This window comes from Podarcis cretensis (assembly GCF_951804945.1).
Source record: "Podarcis cretensis genome assembly, chromosome: 7".
In the NCBI taxonomy this organism is placed as follows: Eukaryota; Metazoa; Chordata; class Lepidosauria; order Squamata; family Lacertidae; genus Podarcis; species Podarcis cretensis.
Window position 1 is genome coordinate 45,272,764 of NC_137176.1, and position 26,084 is coordinate 45,298,847.

Sequence of the window (26,084 nt, forward strand, 5' to 3'; positions counted from 1 at the left end):
CAGCACTAATCTTCAAGGCACAGTAAGCAGTAGTTCTGATCTTTTCATGGCTAAGCTATTACTTTGGTTTTCTAATTTTATCAGATATAAAGTAAAATATGGACATCCTACAAGTAATTTCTTTTCTTTCCCCCCACCCCAACAACATGGGGGGGGGAGTGGGAGTTTATCAGACTATAAAGAAAAAGGTCTTCCCCTCCAAATGTGATAAAATCCTGTTATTTTCTACACAGGCATATTGCCTCTGACAGTGGAGACTGAGCATAGTGATTTTGGCTAGTAGCCACTGATAGCCAAATGTCCCATGAACTAGTCTACTCCTGTTTTAAAGCTATCCAGATTGCTAGCCATTCCTGCATCTTGTCAGAGTTAATGCCATCATTTAACTCTGTGCTGGGTGAATGACTTTGTTTTGTCTGTCCTGAGTCTTCCAACATTCAGCTTTCCTGGATGTTCCTGAGTTGCACTATTATATTTATATAACAGCACTACAATATTGTAGTTTATGTCAACTGCATCATCTCTATCTACGGTATATGCTTGTTCACACTCTCAGAGGACTCTAATAGGTTAGTGGCTATTTCTTTCATGTTACAGTTAAGAGTCTTAGAATGGTTTTATCTTCCTGTTCACCTAGCCCCCTAGAACTGGTGATTGTAGCATCTGGTAAACCAATGGAATGAAAATATCATTAAAAAAAAAAAGTTTTCATCTAGATTGTGACTGCTTATTGAAATCTCCTAGGGTCATATCAGTTTCACAGGGAACATCAATTGGGTTTCAAAGAAAACCCAGAGACAAATTGGAATAAAAGATCTCTTATCAGAGACATAGATGGCTTTATTTAGATAATGTGCTGAATACTGGAGATTAGTGCCACCTTCTGGAAACAGAGTGGAAACTAGGATAATAATTTATCACATACTAATGTTTCAAGACTGGCATTGGAATGACATTTCTAATATCTTCAATATATACAGACAGTCTCTACACTTCCATTTCATTTGCAATGAAGTTACCAATCCATTTTTTCAGTGGTGGAAAATTTAAGTAGAGTTTGAGGGTTGATGGACTATCTAGTGAGAATTTTAAAAAAACTGAAACTGGTAGAGAATTGTTTACAGCCAACTAGTAAGCTAAACTGGCTACATATCTCTAGAATATCAGTAAAGTTTATAAAAAGCCTGTTAAAAGGGTCACCTTCAAACTACAGGCCCATTAGTTTGGTGAATATTATGTCAAACTTTATGCAAAGCAACAAATATTTACAGAAGAATGGGCCCTGGAATATGACATATTTCCGAAAGGACAGTTTTCAGACTGTCTGCTTCACTATTGATCACAACTTTGTACTCGTAGAAAATTATGAGTATGTCAGGAACTCTACATTTTATGTGGCATTTATTGACTTTATGGAGCCCTTGAATGCCATAGACAAAGAAGAACTTTAGAATAAACTTGTATCTACAAATTTAGATTTCAGACTGATGGTGCCACTTTAAAAATGTTTATGCCAATACCAGGGGGTGGGGGAATAGATTAACCTTTAGATGTTTCCTATCTAATGCAATTCATATTATTTGTGAGGCTAAGCAGGGCTGGTGTGTGTGTGTGAGTCTGTGTGTCTGTGTGTGTAACCGCTATTAGTAAATGAAATACATCCAATCCCTTCTTTTGTGCTGACATCTTAGAACTTTTCTATCTGATTTGGTTTATATAGACTGCAGGATGCATTGGCACCAGTAGTCCCATTGGTGCCCATTGGGAGTGGTGGGACAGAAGGGCCAATAACGAAAGGAGACAGAGCCAACTAGTTCTAGTTTTGTCTCCATCCTTCTCTCTGCTGAGTTCTACAAGGACAACTCGGAGACTGGATAAAAGTAAGAAGGTGGGATGGGGACCTGCCTGAGGACAGGATGAGGTTGGTGGGGAATTATTACCTGGTGATAAGCACCATCAAATTCATTAGGACTTACTTCTGAAAAGATGTGGTTAGGATTATGTTTTCACTGTTTCCCATATCTCACCTGCTACATATTTCCTTGAATCTACTCCCCACTTATCACAATAGTTGTTTCACCAGTTGTTAATACCTGTTAATATAGTGTATATCTTAGATGTCAATATCCCCTTTTCTTGCTTAATCAGTTTCTCAAAACATTACCCCTTAAATTGTTCTTTCTCAATTTATTCTGAAACCTGTTTCCTTAATTGAAAAATAAACTGCTATAATCAAAATCTGTGATTACCTCTCCTTTCATTTAATTCTTGATATGAATAAATTTCTCCTCTCTAATTAGATGCTTCCATCTTACTAATTGTATTTGCTCTCAAACTTTCCTCAAACTCATTGCCATTATTTCTCTATATAATTTATTACCATGAAGATACTGCTGGACTTAATGTTGTCTTTATCTTTTCCCATTTAAGAATAGATTCCAAATAAAAATGAATTGCCTTAAAAAATCAGACACTAGCATCTAGACAGGGGTGCTAATTTGAATAAAATATTTGCAGGGGGAGCAGGTAAGCCCTGCTCCACAAAATCAATCACACAACCATGGCACATGCACACCATTTGAATGGTGACGGCAATCAACTTTGGAGGCACCTGGCCCCCTCAAATATTTTAGTGGGGGGCAGGTTGAATGGACCTCATCCTGTAGAGTTGGCTCCTATGTATCTGGGACTGAGAAAAGTAGTATCCAATATTCTGTTGAGATGAGAAGATTTCTAGATGGACAAAGCCTAAAGGAGAGAAAGTTGTTGGTAACACCTTTGATGGTGGCTCAGAAGAAGAAGCAACGCCTTTGGGAAATGGGTTGGACACTGCACTGAAAGAGGATGGAAGTGTTCACCCACAGAGTGATGGCAATATGTGAATGAATTGGTTGTGGTCACATTCATAACCATTGCTCTCAGTCTTCATTGGCTTTTATTTTTGTCTCATGGTTTTGTTACATAGACAAATCAATTAAATATAGCATTATGACAATATCACATTCACTATAATGATACATTTTCAGCTGGGATTCAAGAAAGGAAATGCTGTTCTAAAGAGACCAAGCAGGCATTCCTATTTCTCTCAAATACTATTTCGTTATTTTAAGTATATAGTGATGTGGAACACATTACTAGTAAAGAAAATTAACATCATAGGATGCCCAGTTTCAAGAAACCTCATGGTGTTCGTTCTCCTGATTTTGGGGCAACTGGGTATCCCAAGTTCCTGCCTGTTCACTTCTTTTATAGTTTGATTTTCAAGGTTTACTCTGAGTAGACACATTGAAATGAATTAATATGACTAAGTTAGGTCTATTAATTTAAATAAATCTACCCTGAATAAAACTTAGTTGCATACCACTCATTGTGTGGAACAGATATATTGGGGTGAGGAAAGAGGAACTAATGAATTCTTGGATTTGAAAGTGATGAGAACCTTGGATAAAAATGCCAATAATGACTATCAGGCAGAAGTAGGGAAGACAACTTTGGGTAGAACTCAGAGTTTATAAACTAAAAAAGTAGTATATTTCACATTATGTATTTAATCTTACCTAGTTGTATCCTCCAATGACAACCTATTCATAGGAATTCAAGTTGCACAGAGCCCAGAACAGGAATGGAATAGCAGAATGCTCACACAAATAACAAATAATAGTGATCCCTTAGATCCTAAACCTTAGGAGCTGGCAGTCAGATGACCATGCTCCCCAAATAGAATTTTGGAATAATTCTGTTTTATTTCCTGCCTGTTTTGTTTAATTTGACTGGATTAGAGCATATTGAAGTTCCTCGAAGCTGATTGATTATCCACACAATTTTGACTTTAGAGAATGAGCTTAGTGTTTCTGAAAGTGGAGCCAGTGCAGAGTGTGTGCCTAAGAAGCCTTTTGGGCTTTGACTGAGATAAAATGATGATTGCTTAGAAAGTCATTAGCTTCTTGCTGGTTTTGTTACTCTTTGCACAGCTTTACAGTTTCATCTGCTTGACAGAGCTGAATAAAAAACACACCAATCCTGACAATTTGTAGGTGTCTTGGGAATTGCAGAGCATGCTACTGAAACATTTCGTTTCAGTGTCTTAGCACAACAATTGATAAAAGTGAAACTTCAACTGAATATGATTGATGGAACAGAGATATAGCTAATACTTGGAGTAGATAAATGAATAGACCCATGTTAGTCTTGTTCATTATTTTCAGTGGGTTTACTTTGAGTAGAAGTAACATGGGATACGGCTTTCATTTTATTTATTTATTGCATTTATATAACACCTTTATCTTCCAAGGATCTCAAGGTGGCATAGATGGTTCTCCTCCTCCTCCTCCCCTTTTCATCCTCACAACAACCCTATGAGGTAGGCTAGGCTATGAGATAGTGACTGGCCCAAGGTCACTCAGTGTGCTTCATGGCTGAATAGGGATTCAAACTCTGTGGTCTCCCAGGTCCTATTCCAGCACTCTAGCCATTACACCAGACTGGCTCTCAGCTTCTAGTTTCAAAGGAAGTGTTATAGATTGTCTTGAAAAATGAATACCATGTATATGATGTTTAGCACCTGGAAACAAATTGAGAAATTTATTAAATATAGAGCAATATGCATATAAGCAGTGGAGACAGCATGAGGAAGAACAACTACTGATGTAACTTATTTATTTATTTGTATGACCTTCATTATTTTCATTGAAAATGAAGCAAAATGAATAAGGTAAAAGGTAAAGGGACCCCTGACCATTAGGTCCAGTCGTGGCCGACCCTGGGGTTGCAGCGCTCATCTCGCTTTATTGGCCGAGGGAGCCAGCATACAGCTTCCAGGTCATGTGGTCAGCATGACTAAGCCCCTTCTGGCGAACCAGAGCAACACACGGAAATGCCATTTACCTTCCCGCTGGTACCTATTTATCTACTTGCACTTTGTCGTGCTTTCGAACTGCTAGGTTGGCAGGAGTAGGGACTGAGCAACGGGAGCTCACCCTGTCGCGGGGATTCGAACCGCTGACCTTCTGATCAGCAAGTCCTAGGCTCTGTGGTTTAACGCACAGCACCATAAGAATTTAGTCAGTAATCACTTGCCTATCAAACTGTTTAGCCAAAATAATTTCTTCAACTGACCACAATTATTTAGGGCCTCATTATCAATAAGAACCAAGTTTATTTCTTTGGTGAATGAGACCTGCGAGAACAAGCATGTAATGAGTTTGTGGCACTGGTTCCACTTAAAGGAAATATAGTTAAAAGTGTGCATTCAGGCAAAAGTTTGCACATGAATGTTCACTCTTTATTCCCATTGCCGTACCTGTTGTGTGTACAGATCCTTCAGTTTGTAAAACGTAGGTCCAAACATGGTTATAAACAATTCCATGAATCTTTGGCTTCATTTCCAGCTTGTTCTTTTTTGGTTTTATTTGATTTTATGCATTTAGTTATATGTTATTCAAATGAATTAATGCAGGATTACACCAGTCAATCAGAATAGATGTTTTGGTCGATTTTGTTACAGCTCATACTGAATGATATAGCCAATTTGGTAATAATGTATATAGCGAGGACTTATTAGTTTAGGTATTGTCCAGTAAGGGGATGGAAGAGAGAGGTGTAGAATTGCTTTTATAATTGCCTGACATGTGGCATCCTCAAAATTTATGTCTATCATAGCTAGAATTAATAATAATAATTATAATAGTAGTAGTAGTAGTAGTAATACAGTAATAGTAATATATTTCTACCCCAGCTTCCAGCAGAATATTAAAATACTATGAATCATCAAATATTTACAGCTTCCCTAAACAGGACTGCCTTCAGGTGTCTTCTGAAAGTCAGATAGTTGTTTATTTCTTTGACGTCTGATGGGAGGGCATTCCACAGGGTGGGCACCACTACCGAGAAGGCCCTCTGCCTGGTTCCCTGTGACTTCGCTTCTCGCAGTGAGGGAACCACAGAAGGCCCTCAGCGCTGGAACTCATTGTCCATGCAGAGCAATGGGGGTGGAGATGCTCCTTCAGAATATGGAGTTCCATGATTCTTTAGTCTGAGAGCTCCTAGTTGTGTTTTGTTAGAGGTGGCCATTTGCTCTACTTCATTGAATCACTTCTGTCTAGCTATGGGATTCTTGTTTGATAGCACAAATTGGGGGGGGGGTGTCACTGAATTTGGTAACAAATGAAAAAAACAACCCATGCCTTTACAGACTACAGTTGTGGATTTCATTTTCTTGCTGCAAACAACTTTCTTCCTTATCCGTAAAGATAACAGTGCTAAAGAAAAGTAGAAGGATTCTGGTTTGTACTGTAGTTTCTTCTCTATGCTCATATGCTGCTTTATACCTCAGATGTGTTTTAATTTACCGTAGTTTGTGGATTTTGTGCCTGAATGCTGTTGACTAAGTAGGTTAGTTTATTACACTGAGCCTACATCACTGATTTTACAGAATTAAAAGGGCCTCCTTTTTGTATGATGTTTAAAAATATTACATACTAGCCTGACTGTAAGATTTGTAGGATATCCTTTCAAGGAACACAAAAGTAATGATTGTGTCCATGCATTTTCAATAAATATTCAGCTGAGATTCTGAGTATATAATTGATCATTGCATGCAAAAGTTGTGGATCAGTTTGGAGACTGAGCTGGAAAATGTCATTAGTATTTCACTTGTTTGATGTAGGAAACTATGACTGCCATGCCACGAAGCATTTATTCCACTGCATTAGAGATGAACAAATGCTTCAATGTAATGAAGACAATACTAGCTTTTGACCTTTTTGAAAATGAAAGACCTGAAAAGTTTGCGAAGAGCAATTGTATGTGTAGAACAAGTAAATGAGGTTTATTCTGTGATTAACATCACAATCCTATACAGTGGTACCTCAGGTTACATACGCTTCAGGTTACATACGCTTCAGGTTACAGACTCTGCAAACCCAGAAATAGTGCTTCAGGTTAAGAACTTTGCTTCAGGATGAGAACAGAAATCATGCTCCAGTGGCGCAGAGGCCCCATTAGCTAAAGTGGTGCTTCAGGTTAAGAACAATTTCAGGTTAAGAACGGACCTCCGGAACGAATTAAGTACTTAACCCTAGGTACCACTGTACCTGTTCTTATCCTGAAGCAAAGTTCTTAACCTGAAGCATATCTGTACATATCTACTTAGTTCATTAGGATATGAAACTAGATTAGTATGCATAGGATTGCAGTTTTAAGATATATGCAAGAGTAAACATTTCTGAAGAGGTTCTTATAGTTTACATCCATTATTGTATAGCTTTGAGAACCTAAAAACATAACAACACCCAAGTTGGCCAGAGAAAATGTCAGGATAGGGATTGATTGATTGATTGATTGATTGATTGATTGATTGATTGAATGAATAGTGTGTGTACTATGGGTCAAGACAGTTCTCAGGTACTGTCTCCAAAATTCTAAAAAGAACTTGTTGCATAGCAACACAAGCAGACTGACAATCTAAGTAGCCTACAATAAAATAGCTGTTATGAAGTCTGTTTGAATAATTCCCTGTAGTGGTTCTCTCCAGACAGCATATGTATGCAGCATGTTGCAAAGGGTGCAAGACATTTTCCCCAACCCATCACTTACCTTTGTGGGGTGTTTCAAGTGGAACAGCCACCATAAGTATTTTAATTATGCCACCATGGATATACCTGTGCTAGGAAGAACAAGAGAAGGTATGCCGGGTAGAACGAAGTTAGCAAATGCATATCATATTTTGGATAAGAAAAGGCACAGAAATATGTTGAAACAGATGTTTCAAATAACACATAGAATCATAGAGTTGGAAGGTACCCAAGGGTCTTCTAGTCCAACCCTGCATGATGTCCCTGCGCACTAGAACAGGCAAGTAATACTGACAAATCTTAACCATACAGCAGAGAACATGGCTGCAAATTTTTAAGAATGTGCCTTATTTGTGGAGCATAGAGCTGGTGATACTGCAGAAGCCCCAATCTTGCTGTGGAATGGTGCAATCCTTAGCGCCCATTCTAACACTGTGGAGCACGTTTTGCTACCTGGTATAGTGCAGCGCTACATGCTAGGAAACAGCCTGGATGACAGCTAGCGTGACTTTCTCCTTCAAGTCCTCAAAGTATCAGAAGCCTGCTCCACAGTAACTCAGGGCAGAAGTTTTTGGTCCCCTGTTCTGTGCAACAGCATTCCTGTTGAAGTACAACACATGGCCACTATCTGCACTTTCTGAAAACAACTGAAGACTTTATTTGTCTCAACAAGCTTTTCCCAACTGGATGCAAAGGCTTCTGCCTTAGTTGTATTGTTAGTTGTATTGCTTATAAACTATTTTGAGTTATTTTTGTACTGTTTTAAAAACTATTTTTAGCTGCTTTTATTATATGTTTTGTAAATCATCTTGGTACGTACAAAAGGGAATTCATAAATAATAACTCTCCGACATTGACACGTGTGGGGGTACTCACATTGGCATTTTCTTGTGTACTCAGTCTGTACTTAGCAACAAGCAGTTAATTGGCCTCTTGAACTGAAGTGCGTAATGAACATGTTCTTCCGATCATGCCTGTTGCTTACACTTCTCAGAAAGGGCAACATGGAAACAGTAAAGAGCTGCTAAGAAAAAAGGATTAAGGGGAGTATTTTTCTCTCAGATAGTTAAAAAAAAAGTCAAACTGTTAAGTACTTAAGAGTACTGAGAGAAATGTGAAACTTCTCTAAGAAAATTAGTATCCCAGATCATTTTTTCAAAATCATTTTATTACTATCTTGTTAACATTTTAAATAAACAAATAAATAAAATTAAGGTGCCCAAAATATCTCCCTGTCTATCAAACAGAAAAGCTGCATAGATAAGTAGTTAGTGTAAATGTTAATTAATATATGATGAAGATGACTTACAAACTTTAAAAATGTTTGTGAAATCCTTCGTTCCCCTAATAATGCCCAAAAGATAATGACTTATATTCTATACCAGGGTTTTCTAAACTTGGGTCTCCAGCTGTCTTTGACTACAACTCCCATCATCCCTAGCTAGCAGGACCAGTGGTCAGGGATGATGGGAATTGTAGTCCAAAAACAACTGGAGACCCAAACCCTGTTCTATAGTTTCATGATGTGACATAAGAAACAGATAGAAATCTCATTGAGGGCCAATTTATCAGTCACAGCCAGCTACTTATATACACATTTTATTTAGTCATGGACTTTTCATATGAGCACTGAGGACACTAGATGTATTTTTTTTAAGTTTTTTAAAAGCATTTTCAGAACTTTTAAAATGTGTGTGTAGATTCCACCTGCATCTATAGGGAGAGAGCTCACATAGTATCTAAACTTCTGTAAGCAAGGGATGCTTGAAATACAGACTTCTATGTTCATGAAAATTGCATTAGTTCTATTCTCATGTTTCATTAAATCCACATAATGTGGATTTAAAATTGTGAATTGCTCAGGGGACACAGTTGATTAGGTGCTATAGAAATGCCGAAATTTTTTTAATGTTATATTCATTAATGTATGATATTGTGGAGAAACAAATTCAAAAGTGGACCTAAGAATTGATTTGGATGGATGCTGTCTCTCCAGACGTGCATTTTAAGGATGGGGGGCAGAGAGTGTCTCTCAGTTTCATGCCAGATTTGCATGTGACTGCTGGGTCATGATGTGTTTGGAAGAAAGGGCAGGAGAGAGATTGAATGATTTAATAAAAATAATTTTATTATTTTTAGATGATAGTTAATAAAAAAATATTCACCATCAGGTCCCAGTTATATTTTTAAATATAACAATGTGGGGAAACAGGCTTGAATCTACAGGTGCAGAGGACAATTCTGTTAGCAGAAAGTGTTTGTTCATTATATGCTCAGATCGTTCCTGCTTCAATCTCCTATCTCACAAACCTCATGAACTGATTTTTTTTTAACACACAGGAAGAGAGATGGGGAACATTTGGACCTCCAGATATTCTCAACTATCAGCCTCAAGTTAGGGAAGTGGGAACTGATGTCCAGTAACATCTGGAGGGCCAGAGGCCCCTGTCCCCATTTGGGAAGCTTCCCAAAGCTTCTGTAGTTTATCAAATTACTTTTGGTCAAAGTACAAGTTACAAATTTTAGCAGATTATCAGATTACCAAGGCAGGTGTTATGTGAACTCACCAATAGTTACTAGGGTGGGTAAATAATCCTCCACATCCAGTATTGTTTCCAGATTGGACTAGGAATCAGAAGATAAATCCCTGTTTTGTTCTGGGGGAAAGGGGAAGGGACGGCACGGCAATCCACAGTCTTATTGCAGTATACATATTATGCATTCATTAGTAGGCCAGCTCTCTTCTCACACCCTTCCCCCAGCTTTGAACTAACATCTAGCCTGATGAAGTGTTTTGGTGGACTCAGAAGTTACCAAAGTAAAGTTATTTATTTGCCTTCAGAGGACTGGCAAACAATGCCCTGAGAGATAACATAATCATTCCTGAAATAAGTGGCAGTGCTTTGTCCCAGACCATTCCTGCTCCTTGACACCACTGTGGAGCACACATCCATGCTACATCTCATGCTCATTTGGAAGATCTTCCAAACCTTAGAAATAATTTTGAAGGAGGATGTGCTGTGCATTGCAACAGGAAGGGAAGGGTGAGAAAGGCCTATCCTATGAGCAGAGCTTCAATTATGGAAGTTAGGGATCCAGATCATTGGGTTGTATCCGGCTAAGTTATATTTGCAGTAGATCTACTGAAATCAAATGACCTAAAGTAGGCTACAACCCAACCTTCCTTTGCTCCAGCTTGTGGGTGGTGGGTTGCAGCGGAGAGGGCGTTGCCCCTCCACCCATCCCTACTAGCCTCTACTTGCAGTGAGTGGGGACACTGAGCCAGCCCTAGATCTGCTGCATCCTAAGTCAGTCCACACTGTACCAGCTCTAGGTGGGCCCAGGAATTTGCTACCTACTGCCCTGGCTGGCATGGGCAATGGGGCTGCAGATATGGTGGTTTCACCACTGGGTAAAGCCAGGATAGGTTCGCATTGTCCTGCCCATCATGTCCATTAGTTTAAGTGGGTATACTCTGAGTAGAGCTAACATTTTGCACAGCCTGGTATTTATATTTTAGATATACCACTTCAATAAGTTAATTGAGTAACTAGATTCTAGTTAATACTAATAGATTGTATTATATAATAGTACTATATAAAACTAATAGATTGGACTCGCAGTTCCTTTCCAACAATATAATTGTCTCTCATTTATCTTCTCTTATGTCTCTGCCAATAGCTTTCATAATGGTTTTTTGCATTTGTCATGTTCTGTGGAAGCAGCATTCTTTGGAAGAATGGTGGCCTTCATTTTGTTTTCTGAGGCAGTCAGTCAGCATGTCCTGTTAACTTGTTTGAGGTCTCATTTATACTGTTTCAGCACTTTCAAACAATCAGCCCTGTAGCCTGGGTATTACATTCTATGGTAATGTTGAGTTTAAAGTTGCATTGACAGCAGCAGAGCACAATGCTTAAAACCTTTAATCACGTTTTACTTTTAATTGGTTACCAAATCCAATCAGTTTCCAGAATAGTTTAAAACAAATTGTCAGTTTACACAAATAAATTGGAAGGGTAAAAACTACCATAACAATAATAAGTATACCTGTTTTAAAATTCCACTGAAGTCAGTTGATTTATATGTAGAAAAGCACCCTGATAAAATGGAAAAATAAGTTGGCATTTAACAATTTTCTGTTTCATGGCGTAATGTCCTTGCCTGCCCAAGCAGTATGATAATCGGGAAATATAAACATACAAAGATAAATCTATCTGCAGTGCAGACATAATAAAAGGACCTTAAAGGAAGGACGCTGATTATGCCCAAGTGTAATATTCAAAACTGCTACATACAATTCTGATTGTTTTCAGAGGTTACCATGATTGTTCTTCAGTATAAATGTAGCACAAAACTGGTGTGCGTGTTTTAATTTAACATTTTTGATATATCTCAAATTGCTTTTTATTTTTTCTCCATAAATCTGATAGTTCCACTTAGATATCCCTTCAAAAGTGCTCTGAATTCAGGAACTATTCTTTTGGGGTCTTTAGATTATTTTTCGAGGTCTCAGGTTTCTAGGCATATGAAGTATTTATTAAACATGTGCAGCCATGTTCTTCCTAAAAATCCACTTTCTCACTCCATAAATAATAATCTGAGTCTCAATGCAGGAATTATGTGACATATTCCTATTTGGTAAAATGTCCCTGAATTAATCCATGTTACTTCAACTGTTGTAATATTTGTCTGATAGTAAATAATTTCCCAACAAAATGCAGAAATGTCCATTAGGATTTTGGTAGATGGGCAATAGGAAATTTGCTTCTCTGTGGAGGTAAACAAATAAAGCAGCTCAACTGTACTTGCCTTTTAAAGTTCTGTAAAACAATTCTGCAAAGTTAGGTACTCCTAAAACTCGCTGGTTTTTTTAGCAGACTTGACTTTAGTACAGGGTAAGGCTGGAAGGCTTCCTGATGTTGAGGAACTCCAACTCCCATCAGTTCCAGTCAGCATGGCCAATGGCCAGGGGTTGTGGGAGGTGTAGTCCAGCAACATCAGGAGGGCAACTGCTTTAAGGCTACATTCCACATTTAATTATAGTTGCCTGAGTTTTATACAATTTTCACCTCCTACCTAGCAATAAAATTTTCTTTTTCTAATTAAGCACAATTAAGCAAAATTTCTCGTTTTGTGCTCTGAAAGCTCTGGAATGTAATATAACTGCTTGAAGTAGAAGCTTGATCTGAAATTCTCCTGTCCAATGGAACAAAACAGGGATGTGAAATCTTGCTGCAGTTCATAGCTAAGCATCACCATTGTCACATTCCAGGTGCTACATTTTTCTGGAAGAGGCTAGATAAAAATGTTACCAATCTTAAAAGAAGAGGGTGAAAATGAGAGACCCCTTTTGCCTTTTTATAGTTTTTGGTATAATTATTTAAGTAATACACTGTCTAAAGCAATGAAAGATGCATTATAGTTCCACTAATTTAGGATAATTTATTGCACATAAATTTATTGCAGTTTCAGAAGAGTACATAATCCATGCATATAAATGAAGCAAAGAAAGAGTACACATTAGATCTCATTAATTACCGGTACTCAACAGCTCCTGAATTGTCTTCTGCCTTCTCAGTAAAGATCAAAACAAGAATGGTTACTGTGTTAAGTTGCACCCAATAATTACATGTTTTGGGGAACAACCATCAGCACCCTTAACAAACTACAGCTCCTGGAATTCTTTGGGGAAAGGCACGGCTGCTTAAAGTGGTAGGACAGCACTTTAAAAGTATGCTATGAATGTGTCCAAGGTCTGCAAAATTCTCAAAATTGTACAAGCCAGATTCCACACCACTCATCTTACAGTAAGAAAGAGCACAATCTCCCTTCTCCCTCATAAAGGATTATTGTGGGGAAATGAATTTTGAAAGGCTGAATCCATGCTAGAAGGGTTAGTGTGTCTGTAAATTCCATCCACTAGTCAAAAGGAGTAAAAGTTATAGCTGATTTTTTATTGTTCTAATAATAATGGGGGAGCACAGATCTTCATTTTAGAAAGAGTGGTACCAATTGAAGCAGAGAGAGTATTGAGAATATAACAGGTTACATACTTGCTTACATACTTACTTAAAACACAGTTACAAGGTGAACCTTGAGAACTGTGCACATCCCTAATAGTAAACTATAAATAAGATATTGAGGGAATTTAACTAAGTTGAGCAGTGAGGCAGGTAAATACTATTACTAAATAGAAATAAATTCAGGGGTCACCACACCTGTTTTCGTTGTGGGAGCACAGGATACAATCCTATGTACGCTTACTTGGAAGTAGGCTTTATTGAACTCAATTGGCGTTACTTCTGAATGCACTATATGGTTGTAGTATCAGACTTGAAACAGCTGAACAATAGTAAATAAACAAATACTTCTGAACATGTGCATATACAACCACTGAGTCATCACAGACAGTCCAGTCTCCATGTAATATTAGCTAGAAGACTGCCAAGTTTTGAATGACAGAAGTTTTTAACTTGGTAAAACAATATTTATGCATGAAATTATGTATTCTTCAAAGTTTAGTGGAAATTACTTCTGAGTAAATATTGCCATGTAAGTTTTGCAGCTTTAGTAACTCCCCAACTCCATCCCTATTCTGATATCTTATTAGAAGGGTAATTGAGGACAGTTGATTGAAGACTACTGCTCAGCTAAGATTCAGTAAGAATAATATGGAAAAAAGCAGCCAATTATTATAAGTCTGTGGTACAAATCAATAGCTCATGCTCATCTGGAACATTATGTTCAGACCAGTGATCTCATCTCTTAAAAAGGAAAAGGGAAGGAATGAAATTCAGAAGAGGAGAACAAAGGTAAGATTGTTTACCCCAGCAAGGAGACTGTATACATAGGTAAAGTGAATATGCTGTTCTCTCTACTTGAAATAGAAGAACCAGGAATGTGTCATGCCTTCAACAATAAGAAAGTATTGTATTCTTAACCACTTTGTAAGCCCAGATGGGCTGGAATCCAAAGGGACACATGTGGTGTACCATGCATGCCTGTCCTCATTAATTAATATAAATTTATACCTTTATAATACCAATTTATATCACAATATATTCCAAAAATGGATCACTTTTCTATAAGCCTTTTGTTTCTTGCCTGCTGTGAGGAGCAGGAGCTGACCAGGGGCAGCTTAGCAATAAAACACCCGGTGTCAGTGAAGTTAACCCTTTATTCAAAGAAACCAAAACAGCACAGACCTAGTGATGGCAGGGCAGCAACTCTTTCCAGTAGGTCTTGCTCAAATGAGGCAGTTGTGAGGACTGAAGATTCCCAGCTTCCCGCTCTCTAAGGTTCTTCTCTGGGTTCCTTCCCCAGCAGCCTATCGTCTTGTTTCTCTTTGCTCCGCCCTCTTCATTTATCTTCGTGTTCTTGGAGACCAGGCAGGAGGGGAGCTGGTCACAGCAAGAGAGGCAGACTCCCTGGCTTCTTCAGCAGGCTGACTCATCTCTGTCTCTTGCCCACCCCCACCCTCCTGCCCCTGAGTCTGAAGTACTCTCTAGCCTTTTTCCTTTCCTTTCCTCCATGTTTTGAGTTCATTTTTAAAAAATGAGAATCCAGTATGTATGCACTAGTTCCTTAGAGGAAGGGGAAAATACAGATATAAATAATGGCACTGATATACTTGGTTCAGAGGTCTCATTGACAGTACTTTGCAATCCAAAGTAGTGTGATGACTAGAATTGTGTGCTAGGAGTTGGGATACCCATGATTCAAATCTCACTAGGTGGCCTTTGGCAAAACCTTAAGTAATAGTTACAAAACTTACAAGGTGGTTGTTAGGATTACGGAGATCATACATGCATAGTATTTCCAATGCACAAAACTCAATACCTGACATTCTAACCAGTCAGTCCCCAGAGAAAATACATTCATACGGAATTGGGGGTCTAATTACCAGAAATAATACAACCTCTACAAAGTTGGGCAGATAGAGTATACTTGTTGCACAAATATACCCCATTCCATTACATTCCTGGGACCATTTTTACTAGTATAAGACCTGCAAGTCTTTTGTAAGGTGCATTTTTTGTAAGCAGCGTTTGCCACTTTCTACTTCAGGGTGGTCCCCCTGGTTTGAGGAGCTTGGAGCTATATGCACCGGGAATGAGACACTCCAGTGTTGGCACAGGAGTGAGAACAGACTACAACTCCCATCATTCCTTACTACTGGCTCTGTTGGCTACGGTTGATGGGAGTTGGAGTCCAACAACATCAGGCCACAGGATCCCCATCCCTGCTCTGCATATTCCGTCTTCTATATGAAGGGCATCCAGGCACTGTAAGGTTTGTAGCTGAGCTACAGCCAAGTCTTGATCTTGGCTTACTGGTTGTGATTTGAGGGAGACAAAAACCCATGAGTCAAGGTTCACACTTAAAGCTAAGCCAGACCATGGCTTAGCTCCTGGTAATGCAACAGCCGCAGAACCAGGGAAGAAGTTAAAGCTGCTGCTGTGATTTTTGCTCAAGTAACCACAAACTTTATCATTCATGCTGAGCCATGGTTTTGACAGCGTTGTGTGTGAATTGGGACACTAAAACTAGCAGGTTTCTACTAATTTAGCCAGTAGCAGGCTGAGCTATGAAGTAGCAAGTCCCCAGTTTGAATCTTGCTTCTGCCAGTTTCATAATGTGGTTTCAGACAAGCCATTTTGGCTATAGCTTTTCCACCGGCAATAAGTTCTAAGGATTATAGCAAGATCAGGTATGTAAAATGCTTTGAGCACTCTGTAGTGCAGTATAATGCTAAGTGTTACATGTGACATCCTTGTCATACTTACATAAACGTAAGTTGCGCTGAAACCAATGTGACCTACTTCCAAGTAAAAGGATGCTAGTAGTGCTGAAGTGCTAGTATTTATTATTACTGTAGACATGCCACTAGATTGTTGACTTGTGTCAAGCCAGCTTCTGATCTTATTCTTTTTAACTGCAATTGTGTTATTGCACCATTGACTTTTGGGTGTGTTTGGTTCAGGAGATGTGGCCAAAATTAGCTGGATCTTGTAAATCCAGACATCTGCATTGCTGATGAAGAAAAGTGCGTTTGGTGGGTTGTTTTTAACATATGGTCTTTTTTTGTTGTTTACTGGAAGGTTAGTTTTTCTCTGCTCGTCGTCTTCTTTTTTTAAAGAGCTGGCAGGATCTTGCTTCTCTTTTCCGTTTTCGGGGGTCTGGGAAGGCGTCTGCCTAATTCTGATTTGCTGAAAAACGCAGAGGGCTCGTCCTGGGCTGAGCCTCGCTGTGCTTGCTGCTGCTGCTGCTGCTGCTGCTGCTGACGCGTGGCTCTTGCTGCTGCAGCTGCTGCACGTCCTTGTGACGTGCTGGAAACCGACTTGGATCCCGAGTCCCGGCTCTTCCTTCTCCTCGCAGCGCTCTTTTTGACAAGGTACACAGACCTCCGAGTCTTTGCGGTTGCTCGTTATTCCCGTGGTGTTTTGCGCGCGTTCCTTCTGCAAAGCGGCTCTGGGAGGGAGGGGAGGGAAAGGGGGCTCTCGAAGGCCTTCGCCTTCTGCTCCGATTGATTTAAGTCTCCCGTGAATCGTGATGCGTGTTCTAGAAGCCATTTTTAAGTTAACAGTTGTCCGTGGTTGAACATTTCGCATGCACTCGGCCTGCAGAAGGGCGCCAAGCCGGGGCTGCGGGGTGGGCAGCTGCTCTCCTGGCGCTTCCTCCCTGGCGAGGAGCTGGCAGGCAGGAAAGCCACTTCCCCGCGCCCCGAGCGAGGGGCTGCTTTGTGGCCTTGGCCCCTGGTGGTCCCCCTGGTTTGAGGAGCTTGGAGATCCGAGTTAGGCGGGGAACTCGCTGCCTGCTGCATTTGCTAGCGCCGGCCAAGGTCTCCCTGCTGACTTAGGGAAATGAATGGGGGTGGGAGGAAGGGCGCTGCCGGGGGGGGGGCAGGCAGCAGAATAAAGCAGTAACAGGGAATGGCCTGGGGCTTAAGTCGGAAAGGCACGGTCTGCCTTGGAAGCCGGGGAAAGGTATGCCTAGGCTGCAGCCGGGCGCCGGCGGAATGGCCGGGAGCTCGGTGCGCGCGCGCGCGGGGGTGGAGCACGATGGAGCGAACGGGCAGCATTTGCAATCTGCGCGTGAGTTGACTTTGCTGCGACGGGGTGGCTGTGGCTCTGCAGTGCCTCCCCCTCCGGAGTTGCCTGGGGCTTAGGAATTCTGGAAGAAGGGGGTCTGGGGCGGCTGGGGCAGGGCGCTGTCGTCTGCGCTTAAGACGAGCGAGAAGGGTTGCGGTGAGCTGGCGGAAAAGGGCGCTTGTGTCGGGCTCAACGAGCATAGCAAAAACCTGCACAGACCGAGCCCAGGTACCAAGAAGCTTTTGTCCTTCCTGCCTGCTTGGGGCTGCCTTGCTTACCTTCCTCAGCAGTGCGCGTCCTAAGAAGCGCGCGGCTGGATCAGGCCACAGGCCCATCTAGTATCCCGCATCGGGCTGTCCCAGTGGCCATCCAGATGGTGCCTTTGCATGGGGCTTCGTGGCCTTGCCCCCTTTCTGTAAGCCTTTCATTTGACTCCTAGGAGATAGGATGTCCTGCTTGTCATACGCCTTCCGCCCCCACTACGCCTTCTCTTGGTGCCCAGGCGCAGCCGTGGGCATCTTCTCGAGGTTGCCCCCTTCGCGCACCACTGGCCGTTTCCATTTCTTCCAATATGGCAATATTGACCTTCCTAGCTGTTGTACTCTTTTATTGAGTAACGTTAGGGAGCTGAAAGGTGGAGAGACGTGGATGTGATGTGAAGTAAATAAATAAACACCCTCCCCACAAACCCCCCCACAAAACTTATCTAAACTTCGGTGGTGGTGGTTATGAAGCAGTTTTCGCATCAGTAGCAGGATGGCGTCTCAAAGTAGGGGAGGTGGCAACATTCCCCTCCCTTTCATGTGGTCATGTAGCAGGTCTCCTTCTCGGCAGACTTTTTGCTGAGCACAACATCGTGCATCCCTTTTCCTTGCTTACCTGCTGGGCCTCCATCGACTTTGGGCGGTTAACTCCTTTGCAGTCTGCCGCAGGCACGGGGAAAGAAGCTCTCGTCCTCAGCCCGTGCCTGGGAACTGGCCTTGGCATCGTGCTATGTCTCGCCCCGCCTCGCCCGTGGGTTCCTGCTTGTTCCTTCTCTCCCCTCCCTCCTTCCCCACTTCGCCTCTCCCCAGCTCGTGCCTTCTGCAATGCGGTGGGTGTGGTTATATAGTAAATTGTAGCTCTGGACCTCTGCAGTGGAAGCGCTGTCTCCTCCTGCTCTCTCTCTTTTGCATTCCCAATCCCAAGGTTCCCTATGGCTGCATGTCTCTCGGCTGCAGAGTTGAGCTTAAAGTTGGGGAAGAAGAAGCTGCTGCGAGCTTAAACGGAAAGATCGAGGGAAACAGCTGGTATTAATCAGACGTGTGCGATGGGGGAGGAAAAAGAGAGGCGCTCGGAGAGGGCTAGTTGAGTCGGGAATCAAGCGGAGCGCTTAAAGCGCTTAAATCGCGGGTTAGGGTTGAAAGTGTTACTTTCCTCGTTCCTAAGTGCTACTTTGAAAGAATGACTCAGTAGCCGATCACCACCGCTTACCTGACCGCAAAGTGGGGTGAATTCTACAGCCTGTGATGATGAAGATCCTCTTGATGCCAAGGGTTTGAGGACGGTGTAATGCATAGTGTAGTAGCAAGTAGAGAGAAGGGTTGGTATTTAAAGGGTGTGGTTCAGTTATCAAACTTTGTCGAACATTTAAAACTGGTTTCATGTCCTATCTTTGAGCATGTAGTTGAAACTTGCAAGGAAGCTTGTTCTTGTTAAAAGACGTTAAAGATATCAACTGGGCTGGATTTTATTTTAAAATGCTTAAAAAATATTATTTCAGTAATTTTTTTAAGTTACATATGCGATTTTTTTTCCTGTAGGTTGCTTCATTACCTTCTATAAAACATGTTTAGTGTTGTTTGAATAGTGATTTTAGCTGATGTATAGTTAATATAACTTAGATTTATATTCAGAGGACTAATTTAGTCCTCTTCACATCAGTTTCATTGAAACTGAAAGCACATTTATTCTTGTTCTGGAAAAAGTAGCTTTGATTTACCCTAGACTAGAGAAGTTTCATATTCAGTTGTTACTTAAAATATACATTTTTTAAAAGAGGACTAGGATGAATCAAGGTGTGTACATGTGGGCAGCCTGATCTATTTAGTCTCATTGAAGTGTTTGGGACTTATTTCTGAGAAAAAATGTATAGGATTAGTTGCTGATTCCCTAGTTTTATACTTCAGTTATCAAACTTAACTGGTGGTTTTTAATGTTTAAAAATGCACTTTTAACACTTGTCACTCTGTTGTTCTATGTTGTTCTGTTTTACATAAGCTAAAAGGGAAGTACTATGTTCTGCAAACTCGACTGCCCCAGATTCCTTCATTTAAAATGTATCATTGCATTTCAGTGTGATATTGGTACTCTGCTAGTAGTGATATTACAGAGCAGCCTTTTGCATTCCATGAAAAAGCAAGCCTAGTTGGTTTAATGGGACATACTCCCAGTTAAATGTATTTAGGATGTCAGTCTTAATCATGATCTTAATAACCACTGAATTGAACTGGAGCGCTAGAGTGGAAGTAAAATTGATACATCAGGATAAAGAGACAACCTATCCTGAAAAGAAACTGCTACAAGTTTATTTTTCTAGTTTCCACTTGACAGTGTGTCTGGCAGCATGGTTGCAACCTAATGTGGTCATTATCCTGGTAATAGCAGTGGTCCATGGGTAGAAACAGCACGTCACCTTAAATACATTTTGGCATGGGGGGAATTAAATGTTTTGTCGTTAATTATATTAATGCCACCATCACTCATATCACTTTGTTTTTGAACTAGCTCCTCATGAGGCCAGTGGATGATTTATAAAACTATCTGTTATTGCAGGAAGTGTCTGCCATGTTGTAAGCTAACTTTGAGCGGACCTTAACTGCTGCTGTAGTCCAATGTTATAGGAAAAGAGGGTGGAGACATAGAAGTCTCTAGAATTGTAGCAATGGAGTCCCTATTGCTGCTTTGACCATGACATCACTTTGGCTCAAGGAAATGAGGGTGGGGCAGTGAGACAGTCTGTCTGAGCCATATTTTATCATAATACATAATGCTGAATAGATGTGACTACTGCTTCCCTGTTGGACATTCATTTGAAGGAGGGGCTAGGAGAGATGAATGTGGAGTTTGTGCTTGCATATGTGTTTGCAAATAAAACAAGCTGAGTTGAAGACAAAAGGTCAAAGCGGTGTTCATTGCCCATGTACTTACAATTTTATTCCCCAAATTATAATTATGATAATTTCATTGTTTGTTAAGGAATGTGGATTGGTAATGGGTTGAGTCAGCAAAGCTGTCCTTGAAGACTTGATGTGCAGCAACATACATGAATGTATTTCTCTTAACATTTATGTATCCACAACATTATTAAGATGAGAAGGTTGTCTGTGAAGACCATTGATGGGACAAAATACACTTACAAGATTATATGGTTCAGGCGAATGCACTACTGTATTATAAGTAAATAAGTAAGAAGTGCTGAGACAGGAAGAAATTAGAGTATGTTTCAAATTCTGGTTGTGTTATAACAGAGGTTTTATCCAAGCTGTGTGTGTCTGTGTGGTTAAAAATTATTGTTTCTTAATATTCTCTATATTTTTGTTGGAAGCAGCTCGGACTGGCTGGGGCAACCCAGTCAGATGGCAGGGGTATAAGAAATTATTATTATTAGTAGTAGTATTAATATTTTTATTATTAGTAGTAGTAATGAATCAGTTGTTTTTGAAATACATTGCAGATTTTGTTGTGCAACAACTCCAGTTAAATCAAGTGAACTCATATCAATATGATTTCATGTGTAGGCGATCAGGCCAGTGCCTTAAGTTTAACAAAAGAGAGAAATAATTCAGTCTAATTGTTTCTGAAAGCAATCATGAACAAGTAAAGCAAGATGCCATGGGACTGCACACATAAATTATTTTATTTTTCTGCAACCAGAAACAAACATACAACTTTGTAAATATGATTATATTCCATCTGTGTCTAGAACTGGGATACACTTATTTCACCAGAATGTATTACCTGTAGATTGATGGATTGTTTTTACCCAGCAATCGAAATTCACCAGGCACATTTTGCACCTGGCTATCAACCACTTGTAACAAAGTGAAGATACTTGGGTGCCTGGATGGTGCCTGACATCTCCACCACCTGGAAGTGCATGCCTGGGATCTTGCTTGCTTTCACACACCAACAGCATATCCTGTAGAATGTTATCTGTACTATTTTATCTGTACAATCAGAACAGATTTCAGGAACCCAAAAGTCTTTTGACTTTTGTCGCCCAAAAATGTCAACTAGATATTCCATTTTGATGACTGTAACCCTGCTTTAAGGAGCCATTTGACACCTAGTGCATATATATATGTATATGTATATATATGTATATATGAGTTTTTAACACTGCCTTCACCAAAGAAATACGAGTTGTAAAAACATCCAAGAACTGTATGCTAGGAGGGACGTTGAGAGAAATGCTAATTAAAATTAATTTCTGTAACAGGCAGCTCATGATTGCTCCTCTCCAGACTTTAGATTTTTAGTAGTTTAATTAAACATGCCTACTATTGTTAATATTATATAAAATATGTTTCATTAGGGACGCAGGTGGCACTGTGGGTTAAAGCCTCAGCGCCTAGGGCTTGCCGATCGAAAGGTCGGCGGTTCGAACCCCTGCGGCGGGGTGCGCTCCCGCTGCTCGGTCCCAGCGCCTGCCAACCTAGCAGTTCGAAAGCACCTCCGGGTGCAAGTAGATAAATAGGGACCGCTTACCAGCGGGAAGGTAAACGGCGTTTCCGTGTGTGGCTCTGGCTTGCCAGAGCAGCGATGTCACGCTGGCCACGTGACCCGGAAGTGTCTCCGGACAGCGCTGGCCCCTGGCCTCTTAAGTGAGATGGGCGCACAACCCCAGAGTCTGTCAAGACTGGCCCGTACGGGCAGGGGTACCTTTACCTTTACCTTTTATTTTTCATTAATTTTTTAACCTTTTACTTATCCAGTAGAAAGGCTGATAGAATTATTTATGAAATATGCTTAATGTCTTCCTATCCTTAGACTAATTTTTGATAAATATGAGGTCTGATTTCACAAAGCTGTAACCAAAATAAATCTTACTCAATTTATTTCTTCATTCAATGAATAAAATAACTGGTATCGTAAGATATTGGGTATTCCTGTGGTCAAAAGACATAAAACTTAACACAGCATCTTTTACTTTGTTTGTGGACATATGGTCTGAAGATGACCTTTGTGGTTATTATTGGTAAAAAACAAAAAAAACAAAAACTTGCTGTTTTCTGTAGTCCTCCAAGAGGAGAAACAGAGTAGAGTGTAGGAAGTGAGAGTCTGGCACATATGAATAGCCTGCGCAAGGGAGATTCTGCAGGCTTTTTGTTCTGTCTCCTACCATATTGTCACTATAGGCATGGAGGCAGAGGGACCTCTACAGAAATATAATCTGTTGGATTTCACTAAAATTTAGTTGTCTCAAGATACTTTGTCTCTGACCATTCAGTGTCTCCTTACAAATTACATATAGTTTCAGCAAAGTTTATAATTTAACTTTGTCTGTACTAACAAAATCAGATTGATCCTGAGTCTACCCTGTCTCTTGAGGTTTGCAAATATGTGTAATCCTATGCATATTTGTTGGGAGGTAAATCCCATTGACCTCAAGGGCACGTCCAACTGAATAGCAATGAATAGGCTTGCAATGATCCAGCAAAAGTGTTGGACAAGATTTCTAGTTATAGATTGAAGTTGTATTTGATCTGAGATTTGAGATGAATATACAACTTGGCGTCTTGAGAAATATGAAATCTCCTAACTAACCACATGAAATATCAACAAAATATATAGCATGACCAACAGCATCTGAAAGAAAACTACCGTAGTTTTGGTATGACCATGGTTTCTCCCAGGCCTTGCTATGTATAAAGTGAAATGAGATGAACAACCTGTCTTTTAGGTTTGAGAATCCCAATCAAAAGTAATATAGATGCTAATAGGATTGGCAACCATGAATGCATACAGAAAGATATGGCAGAGAGGACAATGACAAATGTAAAACAAAATGGTAAAATTTGCAGGCGTCATCTATATACACTTACTGCAAGTAGGCCTCACTGACTGCTGTGAGACTTGTTTCCAAGCAAATCCATATAGGATTGCATCTTAAAGCTGCAATCTTAAGCACATTTATTAAGGAGCAAGTAACAGTGAAGTTAGATTTTTTTTAAAAAAAACACAACCTTGATATCACACTGTAAAACTAAAATATGTGTATCTGCCCTGTGGTAAAGTTTCTTTGATGATTGCAAATTTAAACTGGGATGTGGTATTCTCCACAGACGATAAATCATATGAAATCTGTTCCCAGGTGTGTATTGTACATATGTTAGGGGGAATGTGAGCTGAACAGCTAATGCACATAACAACTGGCCATTGTGTACATTCACAGTTTGTGGAGAATGTGCACATATGTCCATGAACAAAGAATTGTACTCATTTCCCAGTCAGTATCCATATTTTCCAAGAGGCTTTGACCAATGTGTATATCTTCTCAACTGCAGGCTGCTTGCAGGCAATGATTTGCCCAGTTTTCAACTAGGGATAGAAACCAAGGGCACGTATGCATAATTTCTGGAGAACAGGCACTATTGCCCAGAGAATGTAAAAATGTAGTTGAGATAGGCACATTCCCCAACTTCTGTTGGGGCATTTGCACAATGGCCAGATAATTCATAAAATGTTGAGATATTAACAATGCCCAAGGCCTGTTGGAGAATATGTATATTGACTAAGAAATTAGTAGAATGCATATTCTTCATGAGCTGTAGCAAATTTGTACAATGGCCAATAGCTATGCTCATTAGCAGCTCCTGTATGTGTGTGTATGTGTGTGTGTGTATTTATGCATGCATGTATGTATGTATGTAATTGGTAAGGCAGGTTAAACTCTTTGGGTGATATCCAACTAAGTCATACTGAGAGTAAACTCACTGAAATCAGTGGGTCTCCTCTTAGTTTGACAAGTATTGTATGTATAGCCTATTGGGAGCTGGTTTTTTTGGGCAGATTTCTTTTGGCACAGGGAAACTGAAGGAAAGGTAATGTTACTAGTTCAGATTTAATATTGGAATAAAAAAAAAAATTTTTGGTCTGAACTCTTCATCTTTCCCATGGATTTTTCTGTTGTAACCTTTTCAAACAAGATCTTTACAGCACATGGAAGCATGTTGGGGGTGTCCATTTTTATTGCGCTCTTAGCTTCTCAGACACATACTACGAAACCCTTTGCAAATTGAAACTGAAGTATTGAAACATTGCTTAGCTAGGTTGGCATTCAGTTGACCTTTTCCCTCACACACTGGATGTTAGGAGATTTTTAAAAACTGGATGAGCAGGTAATTTTGAATGGGGGCAAAGGGAGGTATGAGAGACACTTGTAAGTTCCTTTTATCTATTTATATAGATTTGTTCTTGCCTGAATGGTTAAGGATTAGCCATGGTAGAAGCATGCTTCTCTGAACTGCATCATGTGTGCGATAACAGAAATATAGTTCATGTCAGAACACTTATTAAAAAGAATCTGCTATTCATCTGTGGTAGCTTTGAACTCTTTTATATATGGTGGAAGAAGCATGACTCTATTTAGTTTTGGTTTAGGCCTAAATAAAGCCTAGATTAAAGCCTAAAGAGAGCAATTTTCTCACTTTGTAAAATATAACAACACCACTCAGGACATCAGAGTAGGATGAACATCTGTGGCTTGAATACTGTTGTGCAGATGCCACTAGTTTAGTACCCAAGAAGTGTCTAGCAATACCCAGTATAGGCCAGTGACATCATTAGGGCCATGCTGGTTGCTGCGGACCACTCCTCGAGTGCTATGTCATAGTATCAGCCCATTTCCTTAATGTATCAGCTCACAAAGGGCCTCGTTAATCCTTCAGTGAGTGGATTTCAACACACCATTGCACCATGGAGGTAATTGTGTGCAGGGGTGCCATCTTACATAAAATAGGAGGGGCAGGTAAGCCCCACCCCACATAATTGATCACAATATGTGGTGTGCACACACCATTTGAATGGCACCACTTATCAAATTTGGGGACCCCCCACCCAATTTTATTTGGGGTCTGAAGGCACCCCTGGCCAAAATCCAAGCTCTTTCCTCCAGTGTATATAGCTCTACTTTCAGACACGGATTGTTTTTGTTAGCACCATGTCCAACTCAGGATCGGTATCTGGTGATTGAGTTCATGTCTATATACCGTGTTTTTCGCTCTATAACACGCACCCAACCATAACACGCACATAGTTTTTAGAGGAGGAAAATCCGTAGGCATGCCACCCGTAGGCATTCCCTCCATAACACGCACAGACATTTCCCCTTACTTTCTAGGAGGAAAAAAGTGAGTGTTATGGTGCAAAAAATACGGTA

At 40.2% G+C, this 26,084-nt stretch overlaps 1 protein-coding gene across 24 annotated transcripts in view; it reads left to right on the forward strand.

The window, feature by feature from the left end:
* Positions 1-26,084, forward strand: part of EPB41L3 (erythrocyte membrane protein band 4.1 like 3) — a 128,728-nt gene that overhangs the window by 24,560 nt on the left and 78,084 nt on the right. For 11 of the 24 annotated variants that reach the window (XM_079982876.1, XM_079982879.1, XM_079982880.1 and 8 more), the window contains exon 1: positions 16,837-16,965. The exons of 1 other annotated variant lie outside the window; for it this stretch is intronic. The gene's annotated coding sequence lies outside the window, so the exon portion shown is untranslated. Of the gene's footprint in view, positions 1-16,829; positions 16,966-17,533; positions 17,558-17,640; positions 17,666-17,797; positions 17,891-18,785; positions 18,952-19,033; positions 19,245-26,084 lie in introns of those variants that run through there. 12 more of the 24 variants (XM_079982889.1, XM_079982887.1, XM_079982888.1 and 9 more) reach the window with 10 other exon arrangements.